At 41.0% G+C, this 19195-nt stretch overlaps 1 protein-coding gene across 1 annotated transcript in view; it reads left to right on the forward strand.

The window, feature by feature from the left end:
• Window positions 1–4262: 4262 nt before the first annotated feature.
• FOXJ3 (forkhead box J3) overlaps window positions 4263–19195 on the forward strand; it is a gene marked incomplete in the record, with an annotated part of 1121635 nt that continues 1106702 nt past the window's right edge. The window contains 1 exon segment of the mRNA XM_044061784.1: window positions 4263–4472.

Raw genomic sequence — 19195 nt, forward strand, 5'->3', positions numbered from 1 at the left:
AGAAAGAAAATTTTAGCTCTAGGTTTACAGAAATGGTCACAATGAAGTTGATCCAACGAGCTGGTTACATAATTAAAGTCTGTTAAAAACAAAGTATAGGAAAAAGAGGAATACATTTAAGGCAGTAAAGCTTGATTGTCTCATATAGTCTTTGGTAATGTACCAAGTTGTTTTCTAACTTGTGCAGTTTCTGGTACTGTGAACTGGGTTGTTTTCTTACAGATGCATAACTGCTGCTAGATGACTAGGGCACCCTGTGCAGTTCCCCGAACTTGCACACTTCTCAACTGAAAGCTGAAGAGCAAAAGACTGAAGGTCAATCATGTATGCATTTACACTGACTTACGAAGCTGAAATATCCTCGCAGCTTCCCATGTCAACGTCAGTACTGTATTAGCACCCCCAGATCATGCCCAGTAACAGAGTGCAGCCACCTCTTCACCCCACCCTATTTGTGGCTCTGACTTAAGGCAGAGCAATGCCAGATCTCAGACAATACAGGCTGGCAAACAATTTGCAGCCGACTCAATTTGTCTGAGGTACGGTTGGCTAGGATGAAGATAAAATAGGGAGAAAGAGGCAAAGGACAGATGAAAAGGATCACAGTAAGGGGGAGTCAGGCAGGATGTGATGAAAAGGAGGGCCGATCTGTTTTTACAAAAAGAACTCAAGACAGCTTTCTCCAACCAATATCATTGCCCAAAAAAATAGAAGTGTGAAAGGAGGACAGTTGTTTAGGGTCAAGCAAATCTGTCAGGGAGTACCAGTTAGCCATAACAGCATTTTCAAGATTCTGCCTTTTCTAAAGGGTTTAGCCTTAGATAGCAGATATTAGGGTGCCACAGTCATGTAAACAGAAGATAGAATTGCTTGAGACAGACCAAAAAGGAAGTAGGTTAGAATACACGACTCACCAGTTGATCCTACCATGGAGCTGGTGGCTCCCAGGGAGTCTGGAAACTTTGGCAGACAGTAGGGTGGCCCAGAAACTACATAACAAGTTATAAAGCATGAGACCATTATGGGAAATTCAGGTAAGTGGCATAGGGCTGGATACAGACATTAATATCAGCTAAGTTGCATAATCATTTGAAATGTTATGCTGAAAATCCTGCCTTATGCACATCTTCTGAAATATTAACTTAAAAATTAGAGAGAGATTAAAACTGGCAAAGTACACATGGTTGCTCTCATTTTAACCCACCATGCCTATCTTTTATAACCAAGCTAAAAATGGGTCAGTGGTTTTGGAAAGATGGTTACAGTTACCTTGAGACAACAAGCTTATGCATCTGATACTTACAAAACAGTGAATAGGAAGGATGAATAAATGCATGACTTACTATCAAGGCAGAACTGTACCTGGTCTCAAAAAATGAAAATAAAACCCTACCTGCTCTGCTGTGAAATATGGTCTTCAGCAAGTTCCAGTTCAAAATTTATAAGCTACATGACCTGCTGGCATGCATGTGTCTTTAGCTACTGACTTAAGATAATGCACAGTACGTGCTGTACAACTACTTACCTAGACTGAAAGAAGCAGGGTTACCATCTATTTCTCTTTGTGAGGAATAGCCTCCTTTAGGCAGCTGTGTCCTGTGGGGGGGGGGGGGGGGGTCAAAAACAAAAGTATCAAATATCTTTAGACGTTAGGACAAAAAATGTTTCCCAAGTTCTCTACTAGCTGCATAAAACAGTTGTTTTGTATTTGAAACACCTAAATGTTATATGGAATTGCATAACCAACTCAAATGCTACAAGAATAAGTTTTTATTTTTGGCAAAAAAAGTGAAATTCTCTTCTTTTCACAGGTTGTGAGCTTCTGTCCTGCAAAATTTCATGTTTCTACAAAAAAGGCCCACTTTGGCCATCTGAAAAGGTGACAAACCTAGAAAGAAGCCAACTTGATGTGTTTGTGGCACTGTACAAGAAAACTCCTGATGCGGCTAAAAAGTAGATACCATGCTACTAGCGAGAATTGAACAAGACTGCAGGAAGGTGGCACTAAGCCTATTGCCCTGGACGATTATTATAGCAACAAACTTAAGTTTTATTTAAATTTATACTGCATAATATGCACTCCATGTCCTCAGTCTGCCACTTTTTAAATTAAACAGTTGGTGGTAGGCCACTTTAAGCAGTCGGACATGTCAAAGTACTGATCATACCGCTCAACTGTCCAGATTTTTGCCTCTTAATTTTGGTCTGTTCCTCATAAAATTTGTGTTTTTCTGGATTTTTGAGGCACATGAATGACTGAATTCAGTAAATAATAACAGACATTTGAGTTTGACACTTCATATCCTTCACAAAATGCATACACAGCACATTTTATTCTAGCAACTTTCCAAGTCTACAAGAGTAATATTTCAAATTTGTCCCCATTTTTGAGGTTTTGCCCCTCCATTAATTTTGGCTTTGTCTAGAGTTTTTGTGCTAAGAGGTTGAGAGCTATGTACTGGATGAATGGTACTACCTAGAAAAGGCTAAGCCTAAGCACCCCCCCATCACTTTCATGCTTTACTGTCACACTCTTGTCTTCAGAGACTGGGACATAGTCAAAAGTAAAGAGGGGCAGCATACCCCTCAACTGTCCCTGATTTTGACTCAAAATGTTAGCCTCTGTCCCTCTTAATCCCTCCTAAAACATGTGATTTTTTTGGAAAAAAGGAGGTAAAATATACTTAGTAAGTAATGACTATAATAGAACTTAAAGACTTATTTTATTTCAGAAGATGTATATTAAGTCACATTATCTATGTTTCACGTTAATAGTATTAATATTTTAAAGCGTCCCTAATTATTTCTGGATTTGTTCACTAGTCTGTTGAGATTTGTCCCTGATTGGTTGAGAGCTATGACAGGCAGTACTGAGATTTTTTTTTTTTTAAGAATAGTACTACCGTGTTCAAAAGTTGTCTGAATAAGATGTCTTTCATTCCTTTGCATTTTCTGAAGCAAGGCAAATCTGAAGAGTTAACAAATGCCATTACTTGTTGTTCATAAACTACTACTTTTTCTCGATAAGATTTTGAGTAACAGTTTAAAGCTCTGAGCAAGAGCACAGCTCTCAACCTTTCATCTCCTAAATGAGAACCGCTACCTCTCATAATGTGAAACAAATGGGCAAAATGTGTAACACTTACTGACAGCTTACTAACAACTTCAACTAGGAGGCTCATAGAATGGTTAAAAAATCTAACATTTTTTTTACTTATTGAATAGTTCTTTTACTAAATTAATATGATGCAGTTAAATTTGCACGGACATCAGTTAAAAAATTGCTAACGGTGAAATGTATAACAAATCCTTTCAAAATGGAACTTTGACGAACACTAACTTTTTAAGATCCCAAATGAGAAAAGTTCCTCGTAATGTGGTACACTTGAGAGGTATAACTAGGAAAATTCTGGGAAAAAAAAAACACAAGAATAATTCAGAGCCTGAGGTATGGACGGCTATTCATATGTCAAATGCATAACGGAACACTGCTTAACTATTCAAAACAATATGAATAGGCTTCCCATACCTCTCAACCATTTAGCGCAAGAAATATGGACGCCTAGAATAATGGGGAGACGGGGTAGGGTGCAAAACAGGGCCATGTTATAAATACTGCACATAAACTTAGAAAGCTGCTAGAATACCAGGATTTGTATTGACATGCATTTTCCGAATGATACGAAGTCTGAAACTCACGTACACCATTACTTAGTGACTTCAATTATTGGCGATTTACAACATAACCACTAATGTTATGAAGAACAAACCAAAACTGCTCAAGCAGAATAATCGACGTGGGTACACACAAACCACCACCACTACTACCTCCTTGTGGTCGATAGAGTGAGAGAGAAAAGAAAAAAAAAGAGCTCGATCTGAATGGCATCAAACAGGTAGCAAACCAAAAGCACATTGTTTTCAATGCAGATTACCTTAAAATATATTAAAAGAAAATATGCAGAGTACGTGCGTAAAACTGCAGATCATCACACATGATTTTCTTTGCAGGTAACAAACTTTGAAAACAGTAAACTACAAGGTAAACAATTTGTTTTCGAATATCAATAAAAAAAAATACAAGTCCACGTGCATGCGCAACTAAAATTAGAGCAGGCATCCAAAACATGATTAATAGCCATCTCCCAAAGAATAACAGCGATTACTAGCCAGCCGCAGCAGCTGTCACAATTAACTCACCAAACATGCCACTTTCGTGGCGGATTAATACACTTATTCATCTTCCGTAGTACAACTCACTCCTGCTGGTGGCCCTGCGGAAGTAGTTCCGGGTGTTAGCGCGCGGGTTCCCGGATGTAATGGTTGATTTGCTTGCGGAGATTGGGGTATACCGAATTGACCGTCACTGTGGTAGTACTTGTACTGAAGGAGTGTAGTACTGGATAGCTCAAGTGACAGCAGTTGTGGGGACTGTATTCTCTGGGGAGGACAGGCCTGGAGCAGCTGGCAGTGTAAGTACTGAAAGTAACTGCTGTGGTGGGTTGTAAGTTTGGGGTATCTCAACATGAGGAACGCCCGAGTCTGGTATTAACCTTACGCGAGCCCCAGGTTTGGCCGTCGTGCTGTTGGCGGACTTTGATTGAAACAGGAAGTTGGGGAATCATAGTACCAGCGGTGTGGGTACCAGAAACTGGTAGCGGCCGCTTTTCCTGACCTCCTCGGCCATGCTGCACACGCAGCTTCATTCCTAGTCAGCCTGAATTTTGATTGGGTATAGCGGGTTGACACAGCTGAATAGTTTTAAAGCATAGACTATATTGTGCCACCAGTACTCTTACAAATAGTCTGACTTATTGTTTTAGTTATACCGCAAAGTAGCCTACGGCATGGGGCGGCTCCAGGGTGCCATATGGGCCCAACAGAGCCACTCTCCCGGGGTCCCACTGTGTGAAGTCATTATGCTAAATTCTTGGCTTGGTTTTGGGGCAGTCTTAGTTGCCTAAGGATGGCTGTGTTAACTACTTGAAAGCGGGGTCAGTACAGGTGGGAGGGGCAGTTGTAGGGAGTGATGTTAATATATCTGGGACCTGATTTGGGGCAGTGCTGAAGTGACAGCGTTTGGGCGCACTTGAGGGCATTGCTGCTTATGTGTCAGTGTTATCTTGTGTATTTTGAGATCCAAATGCTTTCACAGTTTTGTCCTTATGGGGACTACTTCAGATTCCTCCATCTGAAGTTTGAATTTTTAGGATAAATTGCTAGTGATCATTGCCGAATGTAACAATGCAGTTTGCTGTGTTATTGTTTAGCAGATTATTATACTGAATGAATACTGAGAAAATGGATGTTAATGTGAATTGGATTCTTACAAGTCAAATCCAGGGCCGTTGATTCTTTTATTTTTTTTTAATTTTCTCACGTTTGGGACTAGGCACGGGCATCACTGAAAACATCGCTACTTATTTGACATGATTTCCGCATGGTATACGCTATTTGTTAAACATACTTTGTCACATGTTGGTATTTGAAAGAGATATGTGGCGGTTTGATGCCCAATATCCTGCTTAGACTGTTTATTTGGTAGTATTTTTCCCTGTTGCTTTTTTCTTAATGGCAATTTTGCTCTTAATCATAACTCTGCATTTAAATGTTTGGTTTCTCACAGGCTTCCAGGTTGTGCTTGGCAGTTACGGACTGTCTTCCTGTTTGCCCCCTTTTTTGCAGAGTTGAAACAGACCTTGTTGAAAAGAACACTTGTTTCTGCATAAATTTGATGTTGGTGTGATTTGTGTCACGTTATGTTGTTTTTATTGCAGCCTTTGACTCTAAAGACTTTGTCTCAGGTGACGTATCTTGTATGATCCAGAATGGTGTTTTCATAGATGATCATGTATTTTCTATAGATAGTTTATAAACTTTGTAAACGTGGATGCAGCCCTTCATTTTGCGGTTGCTTAGATGTACATGTGACCTATAGGGTTCATATTCCCTGTATTCATGTAGTCTTATTGTCATTTGATTTACTGCGAGTCTTGAAATGTTTTTAGAAGTATAAGCGCATTTTGTCTCCTGATGTACGTATCAGTTTGGATTCTGCAACATGGTTACTGGAATAAAAGGATTGAAAATGTGACCATTGTGACCTGGTGCAACGTAATTCTTTGTATCCTAATTGTATTTAATAGGGAGATTAGTGAAAAGGATACCAATAATGTGAAAATGTTTAGGTAGTTTCACTGTTTAGGTAGTTTCACTGCTAGTGGATTTGTGATGTCTGACACTTTACCTACATCTTGCAAGTCTGGAGGTTTGTACAATCTAGAAGAACTCTAGATGTGAGAGAGTGCTGTCGCTGTGTCATTAAATGTCATGTAAAAGGAGAGAGAGTTGATGTGTATACTTCAGGTTATGATGGAAGTGTTTTAGTACCTCCGAGGACTAGTTTGAGAGTAGTATTTTGTTACTAAGTAATGTGTGAGAGAGTAAGGCTGCACACTTTGAAGAAATATTTTAAGACCGTAGCTGGTATGGGTAACAGTCTTTCTGAGAAGGTGTTGGATTGAACAGTTGTTTAAAAACATTAGTATGTAGGAGAGGTGCCAGAGACCTACAAAATAGGGGCCGTTGGCTGTTAAGAGGAAGAAGCAAAAGACATCTGGGATGGGCATTGAGCCTGTTCTTTTGGGCAAAAAATGTGGTCTTCAAAATGTGTGTATGTGTGTGTGTGTGTATGTGTCAGAGACCTTCAAAATAGGGGCCGTTGGCTGTTAAGAGGAAGAAGCAAAAGACATCTGGGATGGGCATTGAGCCTGTTCTTTTGGGCAAAAAATGTGGTCTTCAAAAGTGTGTGTGTGTGTGTGTGTGTGTGTGTGTGTGTGTGTGTGTGTGTGTGTGTGTGTGTGTGTGTGTGTGTGTGTGTGTGTGTGTTTATGTGTGTGTGTAAGTGTATATTATCGGCCCTAGGGCCTATACAAGCCTAGCCATAACAATTCCCTGGATATTTACTTCCCTGGACCCCTGTCTAGCAGGGTGACTGACATGATCCCCAGGGTTTCCTATCTTCCATCCAATCGTCAAGGTTCCTTTTGAAGAGGGCCAAGGAGGTGCTCTGCTTCACATGTATGGGGAGTCTGATCCAATCCCTTCAGCATGTTTTGTTCATTGTGATGATAAGGTTTAGATCCCTGGAGCATGTGGTTCTGAGGGATTGGATTTCTTTAAATGGAGCATGTCCAACAGCTCAGGTTTTGACATGGCCTTCTATCTTAAGCAGAGCTCACATCTGAGTAGATGATATTCTGCGGCCTTTCCAGCTGTTGCAGATGTCTTGAGGTCCATACCAAATGGGGATTTATACTCTCTGATGGGTCTGAGGGATGAGTACAATGGGACAATGACCTCCCATTTTTCTGGATGAAAAGCTCTTGGTGATGAGGCGTGCCACAAAAAGGATTTCCTGACTGTTGTGGCGATGTGGTTATTGAAGGTGGGACCAGTGTCCACCTGTGTCTCTAAGTGTCTCGCCACACTAATTATATAGTGTGTGTGTGTGTGTGTGTGTGTGTGTGTGTGTGTATAGGTTCATATTAGGCTATCTGCCCTTGGGCATTTATAAGCCTAACCAGTGTGTGTTTGGCTTTCTCCACCCATTTTAAATGAATATTGCTTTGCCCTTTTTCGAGGTTAGTATACTGTGCCTCTGTCTAACAGTGACACAGAAGTGATACCCGAGGTAAACCTACGATTCCCATCCACTCATCAAGATTCCTCTTGAAGAGAGTCAATGAGGGACTCTGCCTAACCTGGACTGGGATTTTATTCCAGAGTGAAGGGAGCCTCTGGGTTATGTATCTGTCCCTCCAGCATGTCCTATTTATTTCAGTGCTAAGTCTCTCGAGCATGTAGCTCGATGGGATTTGGATTTTCTGAGGTGCAGCATGTCCATTAATTCCGGGTTGGACATGGCTTTATACGTCGGGCACAGATCGTCTCTGAGCAGGTGGTATGACACTGAGTAGAGCTGGAGTTTCTTTAACTGGGCAGCATATGGCATCTGTTTGAGCCGTTTGATCCTCTTAGTGAAGTACTTTTGGGGTCTTTCCAGTTGCTGCAGGTGTCTAGTAAGGTACATCCCAAAAGGGGCATTGTACTTGATTATGGTCCTGATGAGGGATGAGTAAAGAGGCACGATGACCTCCCCTGATCTAGATGTGAATCCCTTCATGATTAGGTGGGCTATATAAAATGTTTTTCTAACCACTTTGGCCATGCTGTTTTCAAATGAGAGATTGCTATCAACTTGGGTCCCCAGGTCCCTAATTACTACTTCCGTACTTAATGGATTACCACCTATGTGGTAATTTGTGGGCACTTTGTTTTTGCCAAAGGGGATGCTTTAACACTTTTTTTGGTGTTTAGCTTGAGGCCATGGCTGTGGCACCAGTTATCTGTTTCAATGAGGCCCTTTTGTAGGATGCTTGTGTTGGCTGGAGAGTCTATTAAGGCACCTAGTTTGCAGTCATCTGCAAACTTGGTCAGCCACAGTACTTTTGTGTTGGCCTGTACCTCCGAGAAATATATACTGAACGAGAGGTCCCAGGACTGAGCCTTGTGGGACGCCACTTGTAACTGGTTTGGAGTCTGACATGGCTCCAGCAATTCTAACCATGTGGGTTCTGTCCTTGAGCCAGTTTGCAACCCATCTAGTGACAGGGGTTTATACTTAAGCTGGTGAGCTTATTTATAATGCCAGAGTGGGATATTGTATCGAAGGCTTTTGTGAGGTCCCGGTAGGCTGTGTGGACCACCTTCCCCTCGTCAGTGGTCTTGGTGACTGTTTCAAAGAAATCGCCCAAGTTTAAGAGGCAGGATCTGCCCTTAAAGCCGAACTGGGTAGGATCCAGTGTCTGTAGGTTCCCAATATCTTTATTTATGAGGTCCATGATCCTTTCCATAGCTTTGCAGACCAAGCTAGTCAGGCTTATGGGGCGATAGTGTCTAGGATCCGTTGAGGCACCACCTTTGTGGAGAGGGACCACTGTTGCTGTACGCCACTCTTTGGGTACATATCCTGTAGTAAGGCTGAGATTGAACAGTAGTTTTATGTTTGGGTTTAGCCCTTCTTGGAGTTCATGTAGAATGCAGCCTGGGACACCATCTGGTCCCACTGATGCTGTGTTTTTTGCTTTGGAGAGGGCGCCTCTTACCGGAGCATCTGAGATGTCAGGGGGGCAGCACTCTGCTGGGATAGATATTTGCCCTATTGGTGGGGAGGGGGGGAGAAGTTTGTGCTGAACCTGTCAGCTAGGATGTTGGCAATGTCTGTGGGTTTGGTGTATTTTTTTGTCATTTTGGACTAATTCTAAGCATATCTGGGAATTCCCCCCTCAGGTTCCTAACATAACTAAAGAAAGCCTTGTGATTATCCTTAGTGTCCTGTGCAATTTTTCTCTCAAAGCTGGCCTAGTTTTTTGCCAATACTGATAAGAGATTCCTTCCCTTTTTGGGATTTTGCTCTATCATGTAGTAGCTTCCTCCTTCTGTTGTATAGTTTGTTTATGGCTGGGGTCCACCAGACAGGGCGCCTGCCTTTGGAGGATTGGGTCTTGGTTTTATTTGGGATTGCATGATCCATGCATTCCTGAAGGTGTTCAGAGAATGCGTTTATAAAGGATTCTGTGGCCTGGGCCATATTTTCCACAGGCCCGGGGGCTTTGAAGGATTCCACCTCGATTTTGAGGCGTGTGAAATTTGCTTCAGAGAAGTTTTTCACTGTGGTTTTCTGGGCAGGGGGTGGGGTCGGGATGTGAATATTCAGTGAGATTAGTTTATGGTCTGATCTTACCAGTGAGGAATACACTTCTGGTCTGGAGCATAGAGCCCCCATGTTGGTGATGATCAGGTCCAGTATGTTTTCCCGTCTTGTGGGAGTGGTAACAAGTTGTTCCATAGCATTTGAGTTTATAAATTCTAGGAACCTTTGGGCTAGGGTGTTGGAGCTAGAGTAATGCTCCCAGTCTGTTTGGGTAGTTGAAGTCGCCCAATATAATGGTGTTTGGAGAGACCTTCATATTTTCTAGTGTTCTCAGGAAGGCCGAGTGGGGTTCCTGGGTTTGGGATGGTGGTCTGTAGCAGGCTGTAAACTGGAAGGCAGTTTTACCCACTGTTAGTTACACATGGATAGTCTCTGATGCTTCGTGCTGTGCCACCAACCTGGAGGTGTGGGTATCTTTGACTAATGTTGATACCCCCCCCCCACCTTTTGTGGTTCGGCCCAAGTTTTGGGGCTGAAAAGCATGGTATGAGGTATAACCTGGTAGTGCTGGGGTGCTCTCGGGAGCGTTGAACCAGGTTTCTGTTACTGCACAAATATCTATGCTCTCCATGCTAAGGAGAGTTTCGAGTGCATGCATCTTTATGTTTAGACTTCTGGAGTTGAGTAGCATTACTCTTAGTTTCTTATCCCTTGTGATACGTATGGAGGTGGGTTTGTCTTTTGAGCCTTGCCTAAAAAAGGCACAATGGGGGTGGCAAGAGCCTTTGCCAATATCCAAAAGCCCAGGGGTGACAGGTGCAAGCCGTCCCTAACGTCATCCCAGGCTGACTGGCATTGGATCCCCTTTGAATGACACCAATACTTAAGCCAATTGTTGAAATTGATCATCTTATCTTCATATTGTGGCATCATTCTTGGTGAGGGTAAAATGCTACTCAAGGTTAGGGTCATACCGGCCTGGGCTACGTGCTCGAGCTCCTCTAAGTCTCTCTTCATGTAGTCCAGGGAGGTACGTCTCAGGTCATTCACACCAGCATGGACAATGACCGAGTCATATTTATACTTGCCTTGGAGTGACCTGAGTGCTTGTGTTATGTGGCAGATCCTAGCGCCCGACAGGCAGCTCACCGTGACCTCCTTGTTCAGCCTGGTGAGCAGGACTTCAGTGTGCCTGACGATAGTTACCTATTACAAGTGTATCAGGTGTGTTGTTTAGCCTTGAGGGCTGTGACTGTTCGGCACACTGGCTTTGTGAGCTATGTGTTGCACGTGTTTTGTTTTGGGGTAGTGGTTGCTTGGGTGCCTGCTTTGGAGGTCTCGGCTGCTTAGGCAGATTTTTATTTAGAGCCTCAGAGTATGTTTTTGTGTGTTTTATGTGTTTGGTTTGCTGTTGTGGTAAGTCTGTGTGAGACTGGAATTCTAGTGAGTATGGTTTCCTTCTCCTGACTGGTTACGCCAGTACCGAGTTGAGAGAGCTTAGCCTCCAGTTTGGCTATATGGTTACATCTCTCACATGTGTTGTCATTTATTGGGAGGAGGAGATTCCCAGATTTACCAGCTGGACCAGAGAGGAGATTGACAACTGAACTTTGGACATGCTAGAATGGTATTGGGAATTCCTTTATAATTGAAAAAAAGGGCCAATGGGGGAACAAGGTACTCAAGGGGAATTTGTGAGCGTGTAGTGCTTTTAATTTTTTATTTTAGTGCTGACTTTTATATAATTGCTTTAGTGAGCAAGTGCCAGGCTTTAGAGTAGGAATAAGGTGTTTATTATGAGAACTAGGTCAGTTCTAAGGGAAAAAATGAAGAGCAGACTTTGTGGAGCCAAGAATGGTTTAAACCCAATTAAGCGGAGCTGCCCGATGCTATGCGCAAAATCGTGCAAAGCCATGCCAAATCGAGTTTTATATAGGGGGACTCGAAAGAGCTGGAAATAGACTACCAGATTCTTGTGCTGGGAACACTCCTCCAGGGATAGGCTGCTCTAAGCTCCCTACTGCCACTGGTGAACAAAGAAGCCTCCCTTTATCCAAGAAAGGAAATGGGCAACACAGGAACTTTCCAAAAGTCCAGATTACAGCAAAGCCTGTATTTGGACTACTGTAGGTCAGGAAAGACGGGAAACAAGGATAATGTTTTGTTTTTCTTTTTTGCAACAAACAGCAGGAAAATGCAATAAATATGTAACATAGGCTAGCGCACGAGTGTGTAGCCTCAACAGGTAAATGCAACAAACAGGACAAACTTTTTAAAAGTGCAGGTGCAAAAGCAACTTTAAACAGTTCAAGAAGCAGAAATACTTGCAGTTTAGCTAGATCGGACAGTCGCCCAGGTAGTATCAGGAAAAAAAACACTTATCAGGTTAGCAGTTGCTCTTTTAGCCTCTCTGCTGCTAGCACCACTCTGCAGGACCACGAGGAGCTTGGCTGTGTGTGTGTGTGTTAGCACCACTCTGCAGGACCATGAGGAGCTTGGCTGTGTGTGTGCGTATATATAGATTCACTTTATAACCTCGAAATGCTGAAATATCGAATTTCAGTATCTCGAGACTATAAAACCGAATCCACAACACCGACAAACAAAAACCATGAAACCACATAACCGAAAACACCGCGCACATTACACTAAACATACAACACCCACATCACAACATAAAAAAAAAAACACACATACACAACTCACACACAAGCAGGGGGGCAAGCCCCCCTGCACCCTCCACACCCCCCCTACTTATATATACTAACTCTGAAATCGCACAAACACAACACAAAAGCTCACTTACACATTCTCCAATCCCTCACACACACTCTTAACTCCCACTCAAAACCCTTACAAAACACTCACTTACATGACAACACCTACATCCACACACGGCACTGCGCACCACCAAAACACAAATCCGGACATTACGTAGTGCAACTTCATAACCGCAAATTCATCACGTGAAATTCGCAAATTCGTCACGTGACATTCGCGATTATGAACGTTCGCTATTTCAAACATTCAACTTTATAGCTTCGAGATACTGAAATTCGACATTTCAGTATTTTGATGTTATAAAGTGAACCTATTTCTGTATATAATGTGTTTGTGTTGTACTCCCCCCCCCCCCCCCCTGGTTGTCCTCTGATTTGTAGACTTGCTGGCCAGTCTGACATTACTCCTCTAGTGAGACTTCCAGTAATTTATTTGTTTCTTAAAAAGTCATATAACTACAGGTATAGCACAATTTGTAGTTAAAGCTGTTTAGGGAAGTTCTGTTAGACTTGCATTCAAATTTGTGCCGTAGTTGATTAGTTTAAGACTGGCTGTATTGCCAGCTTATAGTTGCACTGGTACAGGGCAATATCTTACAAGAATGAAAATATGCTGATTTATGAAGTTATACAAGATGTTTTGGTTTCTTTTTGGTGTGTATATAGGTGTATAACTCATGACATCTCTCACTAAATTCCACATATCAACAACCTCAGTACGCCCCCCCCCACACACACACGCACTTTATTGATGTCAACTTTCATACCTCTGTCATCCATAAGACTTGCCTCCCAGTCTTATTCTTGATGAATGAGATATAGATAATGTGTGTGTGTGTGTGTGTGTGTGTGTGTGTGTGTGTGTATGTGTGTGTGTATATGTATATATGTATGTATGTATGTATATATATATATATATATATATATATATATATATATATATACACAATCATAGAATCGTATATGTGTTTGTCTATTAAATCATTAATTTGGAGCTTGTACACAGTTACAAGCACACAGTTTTCTATTTCTGTTTAATGCATGCTTGTTTCACATCTTCTACCACCTGGGCAGATCCTGACTGTGGTCTTTGCGATCGGTGTTCTACCTCATTTGACAAAGATAAGTAAAAATAAATAATTCATTGTTTAGGATTTAAATGTTTGGCTTTAGCCTTGCTAAATTATTGAAGTGTTTGACTTTAAAGCTTCCATCCACACACATTTGGTTGGTGTGTGTGGTAGTAGTCTTATCTTGGTAACATGGCATAAGGTGAAGTTGATAGTGTACTAATTTTGCATACTTTTGCTTTTGGCACTTTGTCTGCATATCCACAATGTGTCTGCACTTTTACGAAGAAACTGTAGATAATACCTGAATGCAGAAAACTTGTAGTTCTAGTACAGACCTCATCTCCTATCGGCTATTACAATTGCATGTGTGAGGAGTTGATGGGCCATCTGTGTCCTGAGATCAAGAGCCATAATAGAAAGGAAAATTAGCCATGACTTAAGTTTGTTTTCAGCTGTGATTTAGGTGTGAAAATCTGCATGCTTTAGTGTTGTAAAGCATTTATGTTAAGGTTAATGGATCTCAAACCACAGTATTTCTACCCTTAACCATTCTTATGTAATTGATGTTTGATACAATTATGTTCTTATTTTTATTCATGTTTTTTCCCAAAAATCTTTGTCATGTGTGCATTTAATAATCTTAACATTTGTATAAATGAAAAACATACAAAATATCACTTTAGTTGCAAACTGTTTAAATCAGACACCATAGAAACAACTGTAGTTGTAAACATTATACATCACTTATAAACCATCCAGTCATTGTCAGTTGAGCCATTGTATGGCTCATTCAAATCCTGCCTCTTAGACCTAGTTCCTGCTCTGCACATATTGTTCCCATTTTTTCCTTTGTAGTTTGCTCCTTCCCTATTCTAAAGATCCCAATTCCGGTTGTTTTTTCTCTGTTACTATATTCACTACTTCTACTTTGATTTCCTTTTTCTAGTAATGTTTTTTGGCAGCCACCATAATTAGACTCAGTTAGGTTTTGCTATGTCTAGGCAGTTCTAATTCTGTAGCATAACTCAAAAAGTCATCTCCCCAGTCAGTCCAGTCTGCTCAACCAGCATCTCCGACAGAGTGGTCTGCAGGGAATCTCAAAAGTCTTCCAGCTCAGTACACTCCCAAAAATATGTTCCCCGTTACCTCTTTCATGCCTCACACCTCCAACATTTGCTATCGACCTGAGGAAAAATTCTTTGGAGTTTGCTCGGGGTGTAAAAATAGCTATGTAAACACTTTTTTTTTTTTTTTTTTTAATAGGCAAATATCCTAAATCTTCTAGACTTGTTGCTTATTTTGGAGGTATGCAGATACCCCACCATTCTTTCTGTGAATTGCTTATCCAATCTCTCTCTTCCAAGTTCCTCTGATTATTATCATGTAATGTTTTATATGCTTTACTAATTATTCCTTTTTTAATGACAGCTTCTGTTCTAGATTCTAGTAAAAATTCTACCAGTGCTGGCCTTTTATTTAGGAGCCCTCTATTTCTTTCTCTTTGCCTATACTCTGATGCTAATCCTTGATGAGGAAGACAATCTCTAACTTGCAGCCCAGATAAATTCTTGGCCTCTTCTATTACCTTACCTTTCCTTGTCTAGTTATTTGCTCTTCCCATTCTATTACCTTTCCCATTCTAGTTGTTTTCTCTCGGGAGCTAATAACTAGAAAGGGAAATGTAATACATTGTGACGAGGCCAAGAATTTATCTGGACTGCAAGTTAGATTGCAGTCCTGGTAAATTATTGGCTTCTTCTCATTCTATTATCATTAGCTTTCCCTTTCTAGTTATTTGCTCCCTATACCTTGGTTCCTTTCCCAGCTTTCTGCAGTAAATTCCATCCCCCTCTTGCCTATGGTCGTATCCCTGACCACAGTCAACCATATTGGTAAAATCTCTCTTCTCCAGCTGGTTTAGTTCTTGGAATACTCCCTGCTATTTTATGAATATAATACTCTGTATGAATTTGGTTGCTCTCCTTAAGAGTCTGCATCCAAAATCTCAATCTCTCCTTATTCTTGAGCTTCCTCCCTGTGTTGGCAGCATTCCTTTCCACTTTGAATTATAGTTTTCTGCTTTTGCAATGTGCAAGAGCCTTAACTGTGTTGCTGTAAAATACCCCCTCACCTTGTTCAATTGGTAGAATCATCTTATACCACTTGACCCTTGCTGTCTTCAGTTTTTTTTTTTTTTAATTGCAATCCACAGCTCTTCTTCTGGTTGATTTAAAAGTATACCTGACCTGTGTACAAGACTTGTTGTATCTTTTGGCTTTTCCCGGTTAGGTGTTGCCACAGCGGAACTCCGGTCTGCAAATGATTGGCAGCAGATTTTTACATACCGAGTTGCCAGCTCTGACGCACAACCTTCAATGAAGGTATGCCCATTCATGCATGTCTTCACACAGAAGACGCTTTAGCTGAGAATCGAACAGGACAACTTCTTTCTGTGAGGCAACAACGCTACCGCAGCACCACCACCGCAGTTCACCTGTGTACAAGACTAAAGGGACTAAAAACATTTTAATGACTTGTATCTTAGTATCCATGTAACATAACTTCCAGTTTCTCAATTTTTGTATTTTCCATTTAGTCTCTTCCTATATGTCCTTAGCTGCCACCACAAAGTCCTTTCTAATCCATACTCCTAAATACTTCATTTTATCATGTCCCCATAAATATGTATATTGTTGGACCAATTTGTGTGTTGGTACTTAATTTACCACTATTGCCTTTGTTTTAGCTTCATTAATTTTGTATCCCGCGAAGATTTGAAACTGTCTTAAAACGTTCCACAGCACTACTAATGACCCTTTCTGGTTTTTGTCATGTATAAAATATTATCTGCCAATAGAGCCAGCTTTTCCTGACTACTATACTAGTTATTTCCTTTGAATTTCTGAGTCCCTTATTTTCTTTGCGAATGGTTCTAAATATAGTGCAGACCAACCCTGCCTGGTTCCTCTACTCAAGTAGAAATTATTGGAGAGGGCCCTACCCGCTTTAATTCGAGCCTCTGATACCTCATATATTCTAATCAACCTTATAATTGTATCAGGAAAAACAAATGTTTCCATTGCCCTACTCATGAAGTCCCAATCTACTCTGCCAAATGCTTACTCTGCATCAAGACCCACCAGTAAAAATGGTATTTTCTTACATTCTGCTTCCCTCTGGATCATCAGTGTTCTGTTAATATTGTCAAATGTTTGCCTCCCCTCCACAAAACCACACTGATCCATATTTATCAATTTTGGTATCATTTTTGCCATTCTTTTAGCCATTATAGACATAAACACTTTATAATCCTGGTTTAGTATTGAAATAGGCCTGTATGGATCTTTACCCTCTCTAGGTATTGACTATTGCCACCGCCTTCTTCCAGGGTGCTGGTACTTCTACTCCTCTTAAAGTACTATTAAACAAAACCTTACAGATCTTTATCAGTTTTTCCCTCCTAATTTCCAAACTTCCATAGGGATACCATCTATTCATGGGGACTTTCCTGTAGATTGGTTCTACATAGCCATTTTTGTCTCATCCCTTCCTATCCTGTTAGTAATTGAGCCTCTTCTACCTCTAACTTTGGCATATTTAATTCTTCCTTATTTTTACTCGTTATGTTGAGTATCTTTAGAATTTAAGAAGGAAAAATGAAGCTTCCTGTTTTCTTTAAATAAAAAAAATGCAAGTACTGTGGAAGTTTAGTCCATTTTACTTGAGTTAAATTGTATTTTCTTTGCCTTGGCTACTTAATTTTGCAAACCCTTTGATTGTCTACTGTCACATACTGTTTTATAATTGCTTTTGAAAATGTTTTGATGATCATGTATACTGTACAGCAAGTTTTACTGGGATGAGCTTGTGGTACTAGAGGTAGAATTTTGCAATACAGATTCTCTTTTTTATTTTGCAATACAGATTCTCTTTTATTTTGCTTTTGTTTACCTCCATTTGTCTAGCTGGGCTTAGTCAAAAATCTCTTTCAAGAGAAGCCTGAGGAATAAAGCTGTAGAGTAGTAAATCAAACATTCAATATTTGCATGAATATACATTAACAATCATACATTTGCTAATTGGATTCCATTTGTATGAAAGAGGCAACTATTGCAGCATGACATTTTGTGCATTTAGTAGCTGTTGAGCCTTCGGCATTGAAGAAGTGTATTAGTGGGTTTGTTAAACCGAGAATAAGCTTTATGATTAGTGCTTCAGAAGTGGGAGTGAGAGAGAATTTGATAGGACAAAAAGTGTTAATTTTGTAGTTAAGAGTTGGCTGCTTAAGGAGGTTCAGTGACCATTTCATATATAGTCGTCATTAGCTTTATATTACAAGTGTAGTGATGGGGGGGGCAAGCAGAGTCGCAAAACTTTTTATGTGGCCCAGTTTTACTACGGAAATTTTTCTGGTATTGGTGATTACTGTTTTTTGGGGCATAAGATTTTGAGGGAAGGGAATGGTTTGATTTTTATATGGCAAGCTGATGAGCTCTTGGATATATACAAGAGCAGATCCATTGATTTGATAGATGCCATTTTAGTTTCCATTTAGAATGGATTTCGGTGGTAGTGGGATGTGGTTCCTGCTTCATATGGGTGGGGAGTGTTGTTCAGGTACAGGGTAGTTTCTGCGATACATACCTGCCTCTGCAGCAAGTCCTTTTTATGTCACAGACAAGGTTTTAAGTCTTTAGAATGGGTAATTCTGCTGCTGTTTTGCGGATGTGCAGGAGGCCTATCCAAGTGAGGTCTGATAGTGCCTTGTATGCCAGGCATAGATCTCCCCTCAACAGCCTGTTGGAGACAGTACAGGGATAGGGCATTGAGGTGGTCTGCACAGGATGTGTTTACATCTTGTGTTTTTGGTGAGGAACGTCTGTGGAGATTCCAGTTGTCGGATATGCTGGTTAGGGACGTACCGAAGGGGACATTGTACTCTATGGTAGGTCTGATGAATGCAGAGTATAGAGTGGAACAATTATTTCCTTTGACCTAGATGCCATACCTTGGTTTATAAGCTGCACATCGCAGAATGATTTCCCTTACTACTGTAGACATACATTGGTCAAAGGTTGAATTACTGTGTCTCCAAGTCTCTGACTGCTGGGTCAATTCTTAGGGTTATGCTGTCAATATAATTATCTGAGTTGACTGTCTTCCCAAAGGATTTTGTGGCATTTAGTTTTAGTCCATGCCTCTGATATCAGTTATCTTTCTGTGTCAGCCCTTCCTGGAGAACATTTGTGTCTATGGGTGATTCAGTGACTGCTCCTAATTTGCAGTCCTCTGCAAATTTAGTCGGCTAGAAGCCATTAACATTGTCCTTAACTTCAGACACGTAAATGCCAAAAAGGAGCAGTCCCAGAACTGATCCCCCTGAGGGACTCTACTTGTGACTGGGCTTTTTGTAAAAGTGGACTCTCCAGTTCTAACTCCATGGATCCTGTCTGTGAGCCAGCTAGCGGTCCACGTGGTGACATAAGGGCTTGTATCTGACCTCTTGAGTTTGTCAACAATGCTTGAGAGGGGTAGTATGTCAAATGCCTTTGCCAGGTCAAGGAAGTCTGTGAGAGCCATTCTGCCTTCATCCATTACTTTGGTGACCCCAAAGAAGTCCACCAGGT

Source organism: Protopterus annectens, chromosome 2.part0, assembly GCF_019279795.1.
Source record: "Protopterus annectens isolate FY-2018-M chromosome 2.part0, PAN1.0, whole genome shotgun sequence".
Taxonomy (NCBI): domain Eukaryota; kingdom Metazoa; phylum Chordata; order Ceratodontiformes; family Protopteridae; genus Protopterus; species Protopterus annectens.